The sequence below is a fragment of the Xenopus laevis genome, chromosome 4S (assembly GCF_017654675.1).
Source record: "Xenopus laevis strain J_2021 chromosome 4S, Xenopus_laevis_v10.1, whole genome shotgun sequence".
Classification (NCBI taxonomy): Eukaryota; Metazoa; Chordata; class Amphibia; order Anura; family Pipidae; genus Xenopus; species Xenopus laevis.
In genome coordinates, this window is record NC_054378.1 from 8,571,426 (window position 1) to 8,578,013 (window position 6,588).

A 6,588-nucleotide genomic window follows, 5' to 3' on the forward strand; every position below is an offset into this window, starting at 1 on the left:
TTCCATGTTGTTTGTTTCTTTGTAAATATGACTTCCCAGATGCTGGGTCTATGGTACACACTGCAATATGTTTGTTGGCCCATTCGGCGTGCTGTGTGCGCAAGCAGAGACGTTCCCCTATTTTTATTTCTATAGTATGTTGTCTTGGAACAGAAGGCAAATATAGACTCAGATCTTGTTTATTAATATAGGCGAATTGAATTGAAAGGGAATAATTGATTTCAAACATCAAAAGTGCCGTATGAATGGCCCATCGCGTTTCATGCCCATATGCTTACCATCGTCTGTGTCAAGGGTCCCCACCCTTTTTTATCCATGAACCTCATTCAAATCAAATAAAAATGTTGGAGAGCAACACAATCACGAAAATAGATTCTGAGAGTTGACAAATATAAGCTGTGATTGGCTGTTTGCTAGCCCCGAGGTGGACTGGCAGCCTAGAGTAGGATTATAGTTATCCAGGATTCGGTTCGGGATTCGGCCTTTTTCAGCAGGATTCAGATTTGGCTTAATCCTTTTGGCCATCTGAACCAAATCCGAATCCTAATTTGCATATGCAAATTAGGGACGGGGAGGGAAATCGCGTGATTTTTTGTCACAACACAAGGAAGTAAAAAATGTTTTCCCCCTTCCCACCCCTAATTTGCACATGCAAATTCGGATTCGGTTCGGGATTACATTTTGACATCACAAGATAAGGGGGTTCGGCCGAATCCAAAATAGTGAATTCGGTGCCAATAGGAGTCTCTGTTTGGCAGCACGCCTGGTTGTTTTGCAACCAAAACTTGTATACAAGTCAGAAAAATAGGCACCTCTTTTGGCCACTGTGAGCAACATCCTTTGGGTTGGGGAGTAACATGATGCTTGAGAATAGTGATGGGCGAATTTGCGCCGTTTCGCTTCGCCGAAAAATATACGAAATTCGCAAAACGTCGAAAAATTCGCGAAACGGCCCCGGGGTCTCGTTTTTGGAAAAAAAAGATTTGACGCCGGCGAATTTTTTCCGCGAATTTTCACGGGCGGTTTGCGAATTTATTCGCTGGCGGCGAATCGCGCTAATTCACCGCTAATTCGACCATCACTACTTGAGAGCCATTGGTCGTGGACCACTGCTTTGTCTCTGGCCATTCAGTTTAATTTATCTCTGACCAATCTGTTTTAGTTCCTGTGTGGTCCCTTGTACCAACACTGATGAACTGAAATAGAAACCTGACTGTGGTTCATGTTGATGACCTGGACAGTTCCACTGAATGATTGACCCAACCAAAAATAAAAGTTTTGTTGAACGCCTTCAGCTATCCCAAGTAGTGTGATAGTTTTTTTGTTTGTGATCAAACAAGGGCAATTACCTTTTGACATCACAAGTTAAAGGGATACTGTCATGGGGAAAAAAAGATTTTTTCAAAATGAATCAGTTAATAGTGCTGCTCCAGCAGAATTCTGCACTGAAATACATTTCTCAAAAGAGCAAACAGATTTTTTTATATTAAATTTTGAAATCTGACATGGGGCTCGACATATTGTCAATTTCCCAGCTACCCCAAGTCATGGGACTTGTGCTCTGATAAACTTCAATCACTCTTTACTGCTGTAATGCAAGTTGGAGTGATATCACCCCCTCCCTCCCCCCCCCGCAGCGAAACAAAAGAACAATGGGAAGGTAACCAGATAGCAGCTCCCTAACACAAGATAACAGCTGCCTGGTAGATCTAAGAACAACACTCAATAGTAAAAACCCATGTCCCACTGAGACACATTCAGTTACATTGAGAAGGAAAAACAGCAGCCTGCCAGAAAGCATTTCTCTCCTAAAGTGCAGGCACAAGTCACATGACCAGGGGCAGCTGTGAAATTGACAAAATGTCTAGCCCCATGTCAGATTTCAAAATTGAATATAAAAAAATCTGTTTGCTCTTTTGAGAAATGGATTTCAGTGCAGAATTCTGCTGGAGCAGCACTATTAACTGATTCAATTGGAAATTTTTTCCCATGACAGTATCCCTTTATGGTTTCGAGTGTAAACCATTCGTTGATCTGTCTGATTGTCCCCAGAGCCAATCTGTGAAATCAATCCAGTTTGGTCATTTACATGCATGACCATTTTACACCAAAATCAGACCATTTTGTCTTTCGGATAAGTCAGTTGGATGCCCCAAATCATGACACATGTATCGTTACACTTCATAACTGAATAGTCCTGACTCCTCCAGAGAAATCATGTGGCTGGTTAGAATAACATGGCTTGTGCACCCCTAGGTTAGGCAGCTCCCACATTTAAATACTGACTCACAGCATTAGTCAACCACATTTTGGCCAATGAACTTTGGGGTGAAAAAAATACATATTCTACCTGGTTTCATTTCGCAAGTAAAAAAAATTACATTCCGGCTCTTGGGCTATGTTTATTGCAGTTGTTCTTCACGTAATGGCAATGTATTGAAGATAGGTCACTATTTCTTAGGGGCAGATTTATCGAATTTCGAATTCATGTGTGTTTGTAAAAACTCCTATAAACTCCCATGAACTCAAAATTCAAAAAAAATTGAAAAAATAGAAATTTTTTAAAAAAACAAACATTTTTCAAATACAAGCTAAAATCAAAATAAACTTGAATCTAATTAGATTCGAGTTTTTTCACCAAAAAAACCTCGATTTTCAGGATGTCTCAAAACAACTCCAAATTGATTCCAGGATGCCCCTTATAGGCTAAAATAGCAATTGGCCGGGTTTATGGTGGCGAATAGGGAAGGGCAAATCTTTTCGCCCTGTTTCGCCCATAGACTTGTATGGTGGCGTGCAAAAAAAAAAAGACGCGCATCAAAAAAAAAGAAATTTTGCCGCTCATCAAAAAATTTTTGTTGCCCATAGATTTTAATGGGGGTCGGCGTCATTTCAACAGCGGGAAATTTTTGGCAAATCGAAACAGGTCAAATTCGCCCATCCCTAGTGGCGAATAGTCTAATTCAAATTCTTAAAGGGCCGGTACATGATAAATTTTGAAATTCAAATTAATTTTTTTTTAAAAAACAAACTCAAATCGAATATTAACTATTCCTTAGTCGAATTACACTAAAATAAACTCTAATTCAAAATTAGAATTAGAAATTCAAATTTCCACTTCGACCCCTAAATGTCACCCTATTTAATGACATTTAGGGGCCCTTTCACTAAGTTCAAGTGATGGAATAGAGGAAAAATAGTTCGATTTTTGAATGTTTTTTTTGGCTACTTCGACCATCGAATTGGCTACTTCGACCTTTGACTTCGAATCGAACTAAAAATCGTTCGACTATTCGATAGTCGAAGTACTGTCTCTTTAAAAAAAAACTTCGACCCCCTAGTTCGCCACCTAAAAGCTACCGAAGTCAATGTTAGCCTATGGGGAAGGTCCCCATTGGCTTTCCAAGTTTTTTCTGATCGAAGGATAATCCTTCGATCGATGGATTAAAATCCTTCGAATCGTTCGATCGAACGAATTGCGCAAAATCCTTCGACTTCGATATTCGAAGTCGAAGGATTTTAATTCGCCAGTTGAATATCGAGGGTTAATTAACCCTCGATAGTCGACCCTTAATACATCTGCCCCTCATTTAAAAAATTCATTATGTACTGTGAACAAATATTGGATTCCAAAGTTAACTTCTTTATATGGGACCAATCCTATATAAGTTAAGGAAGATGGATTTATTGAGAAATAAATGTTACCTGGACTTATCAAGAGGGTATTTTTTTACCTTAAAAGGCAGTTTTAAAGTCATCTAATAGCATTTAGCAATTCCAAGGCAGTATTAAAGAAAAACCCTCAGAGATCCTTATCTACAAGGATAAAGAGGAAAAGACCTTTCCCGATCACTCACATCTTGGGAGATGCATTTGAGATGTGTGAAATTGGAAATCAATAACAAAAGCCTCCAGGTGAACGCTCTTTATGGCTTGGAGTCCTAAGGGATAAAAAGGTTCATTTTTTCCCTTGTACTTGTTTATTTTAGTTGACTGAAATGTGTTTTATGGAAAAATACAGTAACTCCAACCTAACCTATTATGTCATAGAAAAGACAGCGATTTCATGTAGTTTATTATCCACAAATATCCCCAGACCCTTCTGTGTTAAAGGAGAACTAAACCCTAAAAATGAATATGGCTAAAAATGCCTCATTTTATATAGTGAACTTATTGCACGAGGCTAAAGTTTGAGCTTGTCAATAGCAGCAATGATCCAGGACTTCAAACTTGTCACAGGGGGTCACCATCTTGGAAAGTGTCTGTGACACTCACATGCTCAGTGGGCTCTGATTGGCTGTTGAGAAGCTAAGCTTAGGGCTCGTCACTAATTATCCAGCAGAAAATGAGCTTCCCTGGCTGTAATATAAGCTGATGCTACAGGTTTGCTGATTATTCAATTCTGATGCTAATTGCACTGGTTTCTGTGCTGCCATGTAGTAATTATGTGTATTAATTACTAATCAGCCTTATATTGTGACATTTCTATTCTATGTGTACTGTATATTGTGAGTGGGTCCCTAAGCTCAGTAAGTGACAGCAGCACAGAGAATGTGCAGTGAATCAGCAGAAAAGAAGATGGGGAGCTACTGGGGCATCTTTGGAGACACAGATCTTTACTGCTAAAGGGCTGTGGTTGCCTTGGGCTGGTACAGAAGCACAAAACATAATGTACAACATTTCTACCTACTTATTAAGTTAGGCTTTAGCTTTTAGGAGGACCCATTTAGTAAATAACATTTATGTTGTTTTTATCAAAGAGCGCAACCCTACACTTACCAACACTGAACCTCATTTGCCCAATTTATTCAAAAATCATTTGCAAAGTGGCAGCATCCTGTATGGACAATTTAGCAAAAATGAAGCCAATGCTTATAATGCCCACCCCAGGGTCATTAATATACTGGTATACGCATGTTTGTATCCACATGCAAACATTATACGTTCTTATGAACTCATTCATTGGCCACTGAAAGTTTAACCAAAGTAAACGAGAGAAAATCGAAAACTCTAGCCCAAAGGGGTATAATGTCCTTTAAATAATTCAGTTTGTCTATGGAATCAGATAAATGAAATTAGGGTTGGATTGTACTGTAGTATCAGATAAAGACTGTCCCCATCAGCTCCACACAAATGTAAGACCGTAAGTTGGCCATACACGGGCCAATGAAAGCTGCAGACAGACAAAGGCAGCAGGCTATTGGCTATAGTGTATGGGGTTCCCCGACCGATATCCGGCCAAAAATCAGCCAGATGACAATTGGGCAGGTTTAAAATTCCAGCTGGATTGAGGGCTGCCTTGGTTCTTTGTGCAGGCAACAAAGGCGTGGGCCAACTGGGCCAAATTCTCTGGGCGGGATGCCGCCCGAAACTGAACCTGTCCCCATCTGGCACTATGAACCCGCCCTCTCAGTGCCGGCAATTGGGAGAATTGCGAAGGAGGTGAGCGGGTCGGGGGTGAGTTGGCTGGTGGTGGGAGGATGAGCAGTCGGCGGTGGAGGGAGGAGCGGATCGGCAGTGGGGGGGTGAGCGAGTGGGGGGTTATCGGAGTCGGGACGGGGAGGTGTGCGTATCTTTTAGAAATCCGGCCCTGGATGCAGTCTCATTCCCACTGCCTGCTTTCCTGATCAGTCCGATATCACCCACTCAAGGTTGCCATATCGGTGCTTGGCAACCTCGCAAAAGAGTGAATCTAGCCTTGTTGTATGGCCACCTTAATTACAGTGGATCTCCGGTGTCTAGGGTAAAGATAACTTATATACAGCAATGTAATGTATGAAATCAAATTTATTAATATATCACTAGTGATGGACGAATTTACGTCGTTTCGCATTGCCGAAAAATTAGCGAATTTCCCTCGAAATTCGTGAAACGGCAAAAAAAAACAGTTTTTAACGCTGGCGTCCATTTTTTATTTGCCAGCGAATTTTCGCGGCCATTTCATGAATAAATTCGCCCATCACTATATATCACTCACTCTAGAATGCCTTTACACAAAACACCAATTCATGACGGTAGCCTTCAATAACAATGAATCCTGTATAATCAAACACATGTTTTTTTTCTCAAACGGGAATCATCATACATAGCCCATTCACAAAAATATCATAAATCGCGTCAATCTGTTGGGATTGGGTGTTGCAAAACTCAACCTGATTTTTTTCAGAGAATGCCAAATTCCATTCAATCAGGATAAAAATGTTTCTGTTTTATTTTAACCCTGTGAGGGAGTTCCATTACAACCAAATTGGGATTAAGATTAACACAAACTGAAAAGACCCTGCACATAGGGAAAAATATGAATCCTTAACAAAATTGAAACTTAATGAAATTGAATTATAAAACCAACAGAGAAAGTGGGACAGAAAAGTGCTGTTAGATAAGGGGGATTACCATAAGGAATGTCGGCTACAAACTATTATAAATGATGAAAGATTAAACAAATAATCCTACTCTATCATTCCAAAAAAAAAAGACAGATAAAAAAATCTATATATGGCGAGTCTCAGTAGCATTAAATTGAATATACGAATATAAGCAAATAATCATCTCCTGGAAATACGCAAGGATTGGAAGGACCATCACATC